At 36.7% G+C, this 13,480-nt stretch overlaps 1 long non-coding RNA gene across 1 annotated transcript; it reads left to right on the top strand.

The window, feature by feature from the left end:
- Positions 1-589: 589 nt before the first annotated feature.
- Positions 590-13,437, top strand: LOC121419943. The gene is made up of 2 exons (XR_005970668.1): positions 590-1,089; positions 13,284-13,437. It is a non-coding gene; the product is annotated as an uncharacterized LOC121419943 (long non-coding RNA).
- The last annotated feature ends 43 nt before the right edge of the window (positions 13,438-13,480 follow it).

Below are 13,480 nucleotides of genomic sequence, written 5' to 3' on the forward strand. Positions count from 1 at the left end.
CCATCTTTGTATCTATATTCCTCACTATTTTTTCATCACTCTGTCGATCTCAAGCCTTCCCATTCCCTTGTTACTAGGAAGTACATGTAAATGTAGGCCAGTCTAGGCTTAACCTCCACCCTCTTCCACTACACCTCCAAATATTACCCTCCCTCATCACCTTCTTCCTCTCCTTTTCATTTTCTTAGACAGCAAAACTGTGGTGCTAACCGGTGTACATAGAGGACCACACCAGTTATTTTACACCGGTGTTAAATTGGTGGTGTTAGTTTTACACCTATAGGTGTTATTACAACACCTTTTGTTGTTACATTTACACTCTTTGGTGTTATGTTTAATCTCTAGGGTGTAATTTTAACACCTCAGGGTGTGGTCCTCTATTAACACCAATTGGTGTAAGTTTTAACACCACAGTTTTTACAGTGTATTCTTCATTCAATCCTCGCCATCTTTAAAATTATCTTCTTTTTTCTTAATTCTTCATGTATTTTCTTCTCTTTCTTTCTTTCTTTCTTTCTTTCTTTATCTCTCTCTTATTTTCCCCTTTCTTTATTCCTTTCTTTCTGCCTTTCAGCTTCACCCTCTTTCACTTGGTTGCTTGTCTTTCATTTCTTACCATTTGAAAGTTCATATACTCTCCACTATCTCTCATGTTCATACCTACATCCTCCTTTCTTGTCATCTTTTATCTCTTTCTCCGTTTCTTTTCATCCCTCCAACTTGGCACCCTTTCAGTTATTTCATTTTTCTCTGAAATTTCCTCATGCAGTGAAACGATAGCTCCTCAATTTTAGATCAATGACCCCCCCAGCCCACTTCTGCACCCTTCAGTCAATGTTGAAATTTCGTTTCATTTTCATTTGATCCCTATTGTGACACAATACAACTAGCGCTCAACGACACAGATCATTTGCCAGGAGTTCGTTAGTACCGATTTAGCCGTCGTTGCGTGATGGTCGATATTTATTGTGCAGAGTGAATGATTACCCAGTAGCAGGATTTGTGTGTATTCCTAAAATACTGGATATTTACTTTTGAGATAATACCCAAGTTGACTTCTGCTGACGATTAGGAGATTCTGTATCGAAGGTAGAGACATCGTATTATTATATTTTTTAAAAATTAATTGTGTTTTTAATATTTTATTTTATCCCATTCCCAGGATACGTTTATATGTTGGCGCACATGCATGACATGGCCAATATTTTACTTCGTCGCTTTTTGTTTTACAGTTTTTGATGAACTATTCACTCATGTACAAGTTTGGCAGTTGCTGGAAAAATACAGACTTACTCCATAGATCGATATTACCCGGCTGTATGTGATAATGATTTTGTAACTTGATATCGCCATGGTAGCAATTGTAGCAAAGTTTTCGAGTTCAGTTGTGCCCGAATGCTTACGGGACTTCCCCTCTCAATACCAAGGGGGGGGGGGGGGGTCTGAAAAAAATAATGCGTCCGAGATTCCAGTATTAGTCACACTCTGATGTTATTTTCAAAGAAAATTATAGGTAATATCGGTCATATTGGTATAATCTACAAGACACATTTTTAGTTCTAATTTTCCGTGCCCGAAACAATATGCTATACAGTATTATATTACATTTTATATTAAATTAGGCCAAATATTTTCTTGATGTCTGTGATTTTTGTTTCAATTTAATTGGAAATCATGTACCGTATATTAAACAAATGTCGTTTTTATGCTATTGTATTTGTAACTACATTCGTACATCATCATGTCAAATAGTATGATGTGTACATGACTCTGTTTATAAGTTCAATTCACTTCAATTCGTCGCCCATTGTACATCATTTAGGGCAGCTTAAAAAGGGAAGTACCAACGACTGAATTGCTTAAAATCGGAACCAGTGTTTCCCCGCATTCATTATTAATTAATGTGAAAAGGTCGCTTGCCAATATTTAGCCTACTTCAAATCTTTGTATGAAGACTTTACATACCGTTTCATGTTCTAACTCGTTTTGACATTTTCTAAGTAATTCCTTTGAGTCCTGTTGATCATGAAATGATTATCTCAAGTTCATTATCTGATCAGACACTTGTGTATAAATTTTACAATGTTTACGCAGACACTGAAATACTTTTATTACTTTACATTGGCTGTACGTGTGGAAATGCCTCTCGAGTTAAATGGCACACATTTTTTTTTGTTTCGTTATCTGTTTTGATTCGGGCGTTACTCATAGCCAATATTTCCGCTTATTAACGCCCACGTTTTGCCATTGTTCTGTATACTGCACATCCTATTCTACACCAATACTCTTTCTCTCACTCTTCACACATCCCAATACATTATAACAGTATATCGATCACATGCGTTCGTTGTATAACAAGTACTAGTAGTAGTAATAGCAGATTTGTATATTGTTAGTGGTTCCCCGAACGCACGTTGAATACCGATCTTGAGGGTTAATTTTCATTATCCCTTCATTGCCCTTTGAACATGCTGTGTCAATGTAGGGATGTTTCCACCCTGTGGCTGTAGGGTAGCCCGAAAGATATTGCCTGACGTAGCAACAATCCAGACTCCTCTGTTTTTCTTTACATGTAGGCCTAGGTATGGTTCCAGGTTTAGAATTTAACTTGTAACTCGTTTAATATGCACCCTTCCTTATTAGGGACCTTTCAGTGTTAGAAAACAGATTGGGTATGTTATAATGTAACGCAATCGTCCAGTAATTATATTTGATATTGATGAATTCCTATAAATCGTTTTAAAATTTTTTAAATGTAAAAATATATTTTTAATAATTATTTATAAGAACGTCATGTCATTGATGATTTATAATGTTTTTGTCATTCCATTTTATTGAGCTGTTTATTAAGCTACATATTTTTCATTGAATGAGATACTAGTACTTTTTTATCAACTTTAACATTACCTATTTTAGTACACCATGTATACATGCAAATGCTTCTAAATTTTGATTGTCGAATACTTCCTCATATTGTAAAATCCAAAAAAAAAAAGAAGACGAAATTAATAATCCACTGCCCACTGTAATCATGGAAAAGTGTACTACGGGTTACCTGCATAGTGCATACTTTATGCACTCAATACCTTGTCACAAGTGACACAATGTAAGATGATTTATATAATGATGAATCTTATAATAAGATATGTGGATATAATCAAATCCGGATTAAATAACAATGAGCACTTGTCTTTGTTTGCAAGATTTCGCGAATCCACTCGATTTATGCTACAATTGAACATATCTCAGAGGGGCTTCTTGGTATCACAGAACGATCCAGTCATCGCCCTTTGTTCCCCCAGCGATTGGTATACGTTATTCGTGATATCTATCAACCCGCTCCTTAGCACAGGTGAATAGAAAGGTATGTCTTGCTCAAGCGTCTGGTATGCAACTTTTGTCATCGATATAGTCTCGATATTCAGACACTATTGTATAGTTTAAGGAGAACAGTAGTGTACTCGGTTTCAGTATTATGGAAAATGAAAAAATAAATACTATTATTTTTTTCCCCTAATAATAATATAGTTCAGATATCACTTACCAGTAACCCTTCATCTTTTATTCGATCTCTGTTTTCTCTCTGAAAAAATACCCATTGTTACAGAATACAAGTACACCATGTATTCTGTAACAATGGGTCTTTATGTAGTCGGCCATTTAAAAATTTCCATTTGAATTTTACTATTTTTTACTGGATCGTTTTGCGTGGTTACGATATCGTATCATTCATCCATGGACCTACTGTCTTTCGTGTATACATGTAGCTGATGACGTATTTGCAAATCAATTATTTCACCACTTCTTTGTTTCTCTTTCGATGTAATAGCCAATCAAGCTCTCAAGTATAATGCACACCAGCTTATGTTTGTTCGTTGTTGTTTTTTGTCATTTTATTGTCATTAAACATGTAGTCAGAACTGTAGAAATCTCTCGGATGGACATGTTTCATGTATAGTATTCGAATTCGATCAGATTGTGTATCTTCATTTTTAAAATGTTATAATGAGAATAATTGCATAACATATACTTGCGATGGTTTCGTTTGATATCAACGAAATTATGATTTTACCTTCCAGAAGTCATAAATAATTATCGCGTCCATGATTGAAAAAAATCCTTTAATTCTAGGTCAGTGTAGTTTCTTTGTGTGTGTGTTCTTGCTGGGGGGGGGGGGGGGTGATTTAATTACTTAACCTTGATAATTTTGACAACTGTATATGTATCCCCATATGAATGATAAGCCTATTTTAAAACCTGCATATTAGATCCATTGTAATAAAGTAAGTTGGTTCTTTGATAATGAATTATTTGCCATTTACAACTCATGTATTGGTAGATAATTATGATATTACATACATAATGTGACTTTCATGAAAAAATGACGGTACTTTTATTCACGGTACTTAAGTGGACGTGGTTCTCGCCCATGATCCACTGATCTAGAAAAAGTAACGAATGGACCCCGCTTATCATGCATGCCATTGGACCGAATCATTTTATTTTAAACAGAAAAGGTAACCCCCCCCCTTTGCAAAATTATATTGCTTATGAAATACTACACGAAAAATTCTGGCGATCACGAATACACATGATTTTTTTTTATACAAGTTTAAACACTGAACATTAACCCTGCTCTGAAAGACTTTTTTTCTTTATATTCTATCATAATTTGTATGTGTTTTTCCTGGGGGGTGGGGGGGGGGGGGCTTGTCAAATACCCCGCCCCGGCCCTCCCTCAAACAAAATCCGTCAATTCCTGCATATCAGAGTGACGTAAATAAAAGATGTAAACAAAGTCTACATCAGAACTGCGCAACCAATACCCGCATCTTTCATGTCACATGTCGGATATATTTTTTTTTTCTACTTTTCATGAGAATAATAATATCCTTTTTCAAGGTGAATGCTCATTTTCGAAAGAGGAATGATAATGATATAACTACAACAACAATGATGATGGTGATAATAATAATAATGATAGTGATAACATGATTTATAATGATAATAATAGTAATAGATTTTGGGAATGAGTAGGAGAAAACGATGGAGGAGAAGAGGAAGTATATAAAAAGAAACAAAAAAGAAAGAAAGAAAAAGAATAAATGGTAAGGAAAAATAAAACAAAAAGAACGAGGAGGAGACTTAAAGAAATGTGTCTTTTCACCTTTTGTCATTAATACATGGAGGCCGATAAAGTATTGACACGTGACTGAGGATAACATCGCTTTAAAGGGATGGTCCGGGCTGAAAATATATATATCTTAATAAATAGAGTAAAATTCACAGAGCAAAATGCTGAAAATTTCATTAAAATCGGATTACAAACAAGGGAGTTACATTTTAAATATTTGCATTATTCCGGTGAAACGGTTCTAGGCATGTCATCATGAATATTCATTAGGATGGCTGATGATGTCACATTCCCACTTTCCTTTTCCTTATGTTATTACATGATATCATTATTGTTTAATTTCTTCATAAATGTGTTAAACTGTTAATGATGTGTCTCCTTTATGATTACATGTAAATAAGTTGCAGCAAATAACTAATGCACTTAATCAGTTGTCAATCCCATTGTTTTAGTTCTTGGTAGAATTTTTTTTTGAATAAACTTAATTTCATATGATGAAATACGAGATAACAAGTGGGGATATGACATCATCAGCCTGCCTAGTGTATATTTGACATGCTAAGAACTTTTTTAACGGAATAATACAAATCTTTGAAATTCAATAACTTTGTTATTTGTTATCCGATTTTGATCAAATTTTCAACATTTTGCTTTGTGAATTTTATAAATATAAGATATAAACATTTTTAGCCTGGCGCCTATCCCTTGGCTTTAAGTACAGTTTATGACTTTAACCCCCTATAATGGGGGCACATCCCGGATACCCGGTATAATACAGCAAAGAAAGATTTTTTTGGGGGGAGAGTTACTGTCAAAATGGGCTGCGTCACGATCTGACGGTGCTTCAGACAATCTATCACCCGAAAAATCTGTCAACAGCTCCTCATAATAACAGCTGATTTACGAGACACGCCCTGAGAACATACGGGATTCGTGCATGTAAATATAACCCCTTTCCGACGTGACTCGTCGAAAACTTCAATACAGACATCATTGTGCATGTCATTGACAATGTCAAATTTACTTGTACAGAAATCTGCAGATTTTTTTTTTTGCATTTGATCTCTTTTCATCCATATTTTCACGCGCTATAGTTTATTTGCATAATTCCCTTGCGAGTGGTATGTTTCAATAATCAATGTTTATTTATGACTTATGGATAAATTTGTTTTGATTTTGAGGGTATCTTCTGGCTATGTGTGTGTTCTCATTTAATCATTTTAGAGAAATTCGTCTCGTCATTTATAAAGGGGGGGGGGGTGCTATTTATTACGAGGATCTCTGAACTGCAATTAAAGTAGTTTTATAAATTTGTATGAATCCCTGATGATGTTACTAATTCCGACCGTGATAGATCCATGGCAATCTCGTCGTACAGTATATATAATGTGTAATCTTGACATCCTCTACACAATATACAGCGACGGCGATTAAAGTCGGACTACCACTGCTGTTTAAGTAATTAAATGCAGGGGCAAACGAATGACTGGGAATAGGATCATTGTAATTAATCTGTGTCAAATCTATATCGTTCGTTCTAACAGCAGTAAATTATGGTTGGACGAATGAGAGACATGTTGGGGGGGTTGGTGGGGTGGGTGTTAGATACACAAATCCCATCTGTTAATTAAACGTAAAAGAGTAGGGGGGGGGGGGGGGGGTACCTGTAATTGGCGAAGCGGTCAAGGGCGTTCGCTGGAGGCGCTCACTGTTCTTTGAAATTGAATCGAATGCAAATGACCACTGAACTCTGGAGGACCTGTTATTTTCATCTACACGCCCAATTCCGGACCGAATGACCTACATTTGCCATCATATTTCCTCCTTTTTGTATCCCTTGTGCATCTTTCCATCATAATTTATCATTTTGACGTTGCGCCTATCAATTCAGTGGTGTACAGATGAGGGAAGGGGGCTTGGGGGCGACTCCCCCCCAAGAAAAATATCACTACCAAGAAGAAGAAAAAAAAGAGAAAGGAAAGAAAGGGCGAAATTATATTTTCTGACTATTGTGTCAAAATCTATCGAAAAATTGGATTATTGTAATGCAAATTTGAAATTTTGGCTCGCTCACTTTGCTTTCTCACGACTTAAAAATTTGCCCGATACGCCATATCTAGCCCCCTCAAATTTTTGGCTCGTTATACCTCTGCAAATATTCAATGGTTTGTGTTACACTCATTAATAACAATCAACACTATATATATAAATACTAGTCGTGTGCATCTGCAATGTACATGTAGACCTCTCTCTGTCTTTACACTTTCCAGAGGGATTGATTTGTTTACATTTTTTGTGTGGTTTTGACATGTAATCAATCACGAACAAGTTTAGCGTGACGAATGGGTTGTTGCATTGACTGATTTTTTAATAAATGTGCTCCTCTATGCTCTATTCCACTTCATCGGTGGCACTCATTAAATAAATGAATAAATACATACATACATAAATAAATAGGGCCTCGAAGCAAATTCATTAATGATTATAATTAAATAATCATAGAATTCTATTAAGATTATGCGTAGATTTAAGTCATTGTTGAAATAAAACTGAATGGCATAAATTAATTTTTGTTGATTTTTAAAAATGTATTCAACTTTTGGAGGCTTCGCTTTAACCCCCCCCCCCTCAACCCAAGGACCCTCGACCATCAATTCCCTCACGATTTAACTACGCAGACATGCGTCAATTGTGTTAAAAAAGAAAGATAAGATTGTGTGTCTATATATAGGCCTACATGTATCAGTCTGTCGAAATTGGCCTTTTAATGCAGTGTGTCACGTTGGAGAGGACTGTCGAGTCAAATTAGTATACTACGTAATCATAAAATGTTTTCTGGATGGATGTGTGTGTGAAACGTCAATGCGGTGCGCGTCATTCGGTCTTTGAGAGACATTCGCCACCTCATCTCATATGATCGAGGGGTGTGGGTTCTACATGTACCCACAAAATTGGCGGAATGGGCGCTAGAAATCAGAAAGGTGTGTGTGGGTGTTTATTGGGGGGGGGGGGGCGGTGATTGTGCATATGTGTTGTGAAAAGACAAGACACATGACATTTGGCGACGAGTACAGTAACAATTGCTGATATTAATGATAATAAAAACATCCTATACAATGTATTAATGGTAATTGATGTTGATAGTATAGATGATAGAAGACAAGACATACGTGTAATCTAACAAAACGAATCAAAACCTTATCAGATTAAAAAAAAGATAATGATTTGAGAGAAGACCATTTATTTGGTCTGCCCAGTATGTCATGAAGCTCAGTATGTCATGAAGCTCATCTACGTAGGTAGCAATCATCTGATCATCGCCACTTACGCAATAGACTCATTTAAAATGCTCTCTGATGACGCTGGTTTATGTACATTATGATTGGTAATTGATGATCATGATTCCCCATCGACGGACTTGGCGAATTCTCACTGCAATGTCTGACCGCTCTTTTGAACTTCGAGATCAGCCAGGGAATGGATTGAAACGTACAGGACCCCACGCGTCATCGTTTAGTCTACCGTTCCATACTCTCATCATACACTTGGACTCTTTCACATCTGACAATGCCCAACGTCTTGAGCACAAACTTGCTTTGGTTGTCATGGTATTTTCTGCTTAATAGTCTCAAGGTAGAGACGCTCGCACGACGACAGGCTAGTCTACAGAACGCATCCCATTGAAACTGTGATCCGCAAGTGGGCCTTCATATAAGACTAGCACAGATACAACTTGCTGTTTCAGGTAAGTCATTGACAGGGACCTCAGTCTGCATATTCAGACTAACGACAGGCGGCGGTCCCAAGAACTACGTCATCCCATTGAAGTCACGTGATAGTAGATTCCTAGAGTAGTACCTCGTCTCCGGGTTGCAGTGATCGGATGCAATCGTTCGGATGCTATGCCTCTGCTAATCACATTGACGCGTGTCGCCCAGGGCAGTCTATAATTATTACGTGACCTAAGTTCAAGGATTCAGCGGCCTCGTTTTCTTTTGCATCATGAGATGCATCTTGTATGAAGCATTGACGCTTCTTGGCGTTATCTCCCTATAGTCTCCTCTCGCACAACCCTTTGTTCACGTATGCTGCTATAGTATGAGCAGGGAATTGGAATAAAGAGACTTGATCCATTTGCGTACTGTGGCTGACCCGCCTACTCTGCTGTGCAAACCCTTCACTCGACTTACGGGTCTGAATGTGCAGCCTATAATCCTTTCGTACTGAAGGTCGTCCTGAATTGAAATTTTTTTTGTTTTATGTGCTAGTCTTTGTGTAGAGACCAAATTGATGATCAAAGTTAAGTTAGGGTCTGTCTGTCTGCAGACTAGATCCGACCATGGGCATACATGTACCATGATCAGACACAGACAACGGGTGTCGAGTGTAGTTTCCACCCAAGACCATGTTCGTGATGATCTGGACGTAAGTAATTTCTGTGGAAAACCCTAGCTACACTCATTCATTGCTTATGGTATACTCAACTATTACACACCAGTCCTCTCACTTTCTCCTCTTACTAAAAGTGCACTGTAAAAACTGTGGTGTTAAAACTGACACCAGTTGCTGTTAATATAGGACCACACCCTGAGGTGCTAAATTCCACCCTAGAGATTCACATTACACCAAGGAGTGTAAATGTAACAACCAAAGGTGGTGTAATAGTACAGATAGGTTTTAAACTAACACCGTCAATTTGACACCGGTGTAAAAAAAATTGATGTGTTCCTCTATGTACACCGGTTAACACTACAGTTTTTGTTGTGTGAGAGGACTGTTGCGTGCAGGTGTAATGTATATACCATAATTATACAATGAGTGAGTGTTGGGTTTTCCAAAGAAATAACTATACTAACGTCCAGATGAATAGGTTCGTTAGTGATCACACTTAAAAAAAAAAGGGCTGAAAAAGCTGAAGATAGCTGAAAAAAGCGGAAATAGAAAGAGCTCCCATACTTTTTGTTTGTACAGAGGAAAGATAGAATAAGCTGAAAATTAAAAGGCAAAAAACTGATAGCTGAACCTCCAAACCTGCGACACGTTGATTTGCTAAAATGCAAAATTGTGTGCTTGTATTCGCACTCCACGTGTAGACTACTTTCTCCTTTGTCTGTGTTATAGTCAGGGTCGCGAATTTCGAAACAATGCCCCAAGGCTGTGTACATGTAATTGTCACCCGACCCTGATTTCAAATCGATGCATTTTGTAATCAAGTGCGAGATCTACGTAAGATATGAAGCCATCGACATCTGGAGCACCCTTACATTTCGATGTTGCATCATCTTCAATATACAAGAACAGAAGAGCTTAATCATACACTGTAAAAACGCTGTTTAAAATTTTAAGCACGTTGTTTAAGCCCGTCACTCTTAAACTACTGTTTAAACCTTTTAAACAACTATTTAAACTTTTTAAACAAATGTATAGACTTTTAAAACGTCTGTTTTAACTTTTTAAACAAGTTGTTTAAAAAGTTTAAACAATTACAAAACAGTTTAAACAACGTGCTATTGGTTTTTTTTTTTCTGTATAGCGATTTTTGAAGTGATTTTAATTGGCAAGCACGACTTCAGCCAGAGAGAGGCACAGTTTAGCACTTTGTTCAGTTGACAGTGAAACTGACTTGCGGTACGATTCAAGAAGTTTTCATTGTATTCGTTATTCCATTTTATTCCCAGGTAGGGTATTAAGACAAAGGGTCATTCTATCCACACCATCACCGTTCTATAGGACACACAGTGTAGACACATTTACATGTATAATCATAAATCTGAATAATATAATAACCAATGTTTTTTTTAGGATGAATTTACCAGAACGAAGATTTTTTTAAGGAAGGAAGCTATACTAATGAAAAAATGCAGTCCATGGTGGTCAATATTACTTTTGGCCTTTTATGTTATTTTTTTTCTTCTAAAATTATTGTTTGTGTAATGCATATAGGATAATGGGATGTACTTATAAGCGGTCATGTGTGACATTCATTGCGCTCCGTATTACACCTGCTGTAGCATAGCTGCCAATGAGGCCTTTCAACATAATTTTCAGTGAATAAATTCCTGCTGGATAGCCATATCCCTCACCTTTGTCGAGTGTGGCAGATAAATACATTGCCAAAAGACATTTTGGAGTTATCGTACAGCACCATTCTGTAAAAAAACGACAATGCTTACAAAAAAGTTACCAGGCAAATGGCGAATATTTTCATTAAAAAAATAAATTACACGAAATTATAGGGAAATCCCCCTTTGTGAACTTCTTCATGGACTTCCCATTGGTTATTTTTTTATTTCATTTTATTTATTCATTTATCTTTTTTATTTATTTGTTTATATGTTTATTTATTTATTTATTTTTTTTTTCGGGGGGGGGGGTAAGACCGTCCTACTCGCATAGAAATTGTCTATCTCACAGGCTATAATCATGCGTTTGTAGCCTATGACCGTTCGTGAACCTGTTGTCGAGTAGCGACGTCAGATTCTCCTTTGAGACTAGCCAAATTACGTCATTACCGAACTGTCCTATTTTCTTGTCGATATCTCTTCGCCTCTCCGTTTCATTTCCCTCTTTATGGAATACATCTCTCTTTACCGTGTTTTTGGCAAATCATTTGCATTTGCAACTTTTCTCAATATCTCTCCTCCTCGGAGACCAATAATTATCATTGGAAACGTTCTTCGAAACATCACAACTTTTATTTTTTAACAAATTTATCGTGGAGTAACCTACACAATACTCACAATTACATCATAAATCTGAAACTGAGCAATCATAATTTATGGAAATTAGTGAATCTCGAGTTTGACGTGCTTAGACATGTTAGAAGTCAACGAACATGACGAAGGTGGTAATTTGACCGTGTATTTTTGGCGAAAAGCGACTACCAATGAAAACGGTAAAATAAAGAGAGAACACAGAATATAACATTTAATATTTTCGTGATTATGATCGGAGGTATGAAAGGGAGGTGCATCCATGTTTTTATTCTTTCGTGTTGCCTTTATGTGTAGACCCTCATTTTTTTAAATCGGCATATGGTCGGAAAGTTAACCCAGTTTACGTTTCTTTGTCCTCTTGCAAAAATATCCGTCTCATATCTCTGTTATGAATCACATTTACATCGTTCAGGGAATAGCATTGTATTCATTATGAAGAAAAACAAAGCGCACAGAGTGCATTAAACCGTTTTCGAAATAACGCCTTCACCGGCTTGATTTGTTAAAGTGGATCACTTTGCATGATTACTTCAACAAAGAAACAAACTCGGTTTCCGTTTTCGCCGTTATATTATTTCGCTTTATTTCTCCTCCCATTTCAGCGCAGTCCTAATTGAGATATGAGTTTTGGGTAAAGTAATATCCAAACATTCCTAATTTGCAAAGAGGCGAGGATGTAGAGTGGAAATGTACTTTTCCCCATGGGTCATATGGGCTTATGGGAAGACATTATGCAAATCCGTCTCCTTAAATTTGCCTAAATCTGCCATGCATAGCGCGTTTAATTGGATACGGCGAAATCTGGAAGACGCCGCGATCTAACGGTACTGCTAGCCGACTCTGGGCGGACCTTCAAGAGATGTAATTGAAGAGCTTAAGCCGCCAATTTGATTAGCATTATCTGGGAAATCGCAAACTTTATCCTGGATAAATCTGCCAAGATGAATTCATATCTGGAAGCACTCGCTCCGAATCATCTTCGCGTGCCTTTCCATTTTGCAATTCATCCTCTGCCGATATGATACTGATTTTCCTTTTTTTGCAACGAGCCTGGTGCCCCTTGCGTATTGGATGCGTACGTGACCTCGTTTTTTTCATCACTTTTTCGAAATCAAAAGATCAATAATGGATATGTATTATTTTGTATCATAAATATGATAAAAAATATTATCTGACATGAGAGTTCAAGAAATTCTCTGACACATTGTGTTTGTCCATCTCATTTATTGCAGATGAGATAAATAATCTGATCAATATTATAATTTGATTTAGAAAATACATATTAAAATTATTATTTCCACAGGTTAAGCGTTGGTCCTACACACAAGGGAGAATGGTATTCATTTTTTTATCCATGATAATTCTCTATTTCTGTCTCAAGTCTCTTTAATTCATTTGCGGTTTCGCTCTTTTCCTTTTCCACTTGTCTGCAGCTATACAGCCATGATCCAGAGGCACAACGGGTAAAATCTATCGGACATGAGGATAGTTTTGATATCCAACGATCCATCAGTCACTAGTAAAAACTATCACATTGGAGGTCACCTATGAGGACTATACGTCTTTAGGCATCATCGATACGGAATTGTGGATTCAAAATGGAGATCATTGGGAATCATCCCGATAATTG

Source organism: Lytechinus variegatus, chromosome 8, assembly GCF_018143015.1.
Source record: "Lytechinus variegatus isolate NC3 chromosome 8, Lvar_3.0, whole genome shotgun sequence".
Classification (NCBI taxonomy): domain Eukaryota; kingdom Metazoa; phylum Echinodermata; class Echinoidea; order Temnopleuroida; family Toxopneustidae; genus Lytechinus; species Lytechinus variegatus.